Raw genomic sequence first — 998 nt, forward strand, 5'->3', positions numbered from 1 at the left:
GAAATGACATTCGGATAAAAAAAACTCATTCTTTGTTTAGTCATATATAAAAAGAATCAAGTCTTCCCCTTTTCGCCTATTTTTCCTCCCCTTCGGTCTTCGAGAAACTCAAAGCCATTCCTGAACAAAGACTCTTCCTGTGGTTGAGAGAGAAAGAAAAAAATGCCAAGATTTTAATTGTTTTGGTTTATATATACTTTCTTTGTTCGTCGTTGTTGTTTGCGTGTCCGGTCGCGTTAATGATAGAGGCTTTCGTGATTTGTTTGTTTTGTTTGTTTTGCTGGGCTGTTACGCCATCCAGCCATTACCGTCGTCAGCGGTCGGGTGTCCTCGCTTGACGTTATGGTCGAAAATCCCGGTTCACGACAGTGTAAATGGGACTCTGTCGGCGTTGAGGAACATTAGGTTAGAGCATTTAAGTGGGTTTAATTAATTAATTCAACCTTTATGGAGTGGGAACTCGCGAAGGCGCGCCCTTTCCCTGGCACACCTTTGAATGGCATTGTCCGAGAGGGAGAGGCACACACACAGACAGAGATTAAACCGAAAAATTAATAATTGGCCAATGTGTGTGCTTTTCAGTATAGATCTTGTTATTGTCTTCGTCATCGTCGAATTTCCTTTTTGTTTTGATCCCCTTTGGTTGTCTACGAGCGCCGTTGTTACCCTGCGCCGACATCGTTACTACTATTATCCATCTGCCTACTATTACACCTGCGCCTCTGTTCGTGAATGAGTGACTTTATGAATGGACGATTTTACACCTGTGCTAACCCTGTTCTTTGTTTCGTTGCAGCTTCGGGAAGCGGTCGGGGGGCGGTGGTCGGCGGGCGAACGAGTGTCTCATTCTCGAGCCCTCCGAGATGATAGTGGTAAGTAGGCCTATCTCTTGTGGTTTGCTTTTCGTTGTGGGGTTATGTTTTATCGTTATTGGTTTCGGAATTATCGTGGGTATTGATTGTTATATGTATTTTTTATTGACTTTTGTTATGATCATC

This window comes from Penaeus monodon, chromosome 22 (assembly GCF_015228065.2).
Source record: "Penaeus monodon isolate SGIC_2016 chromosome 22, NSTDA_Pmon_1, whole genome shotgun sequence".
Lineage (NCBI taxonomy): Eukaryota > Metazoa > Arthropoda > Malacostraca > Decapoda > Penaeidae > Penaeus > Penaeus monodon.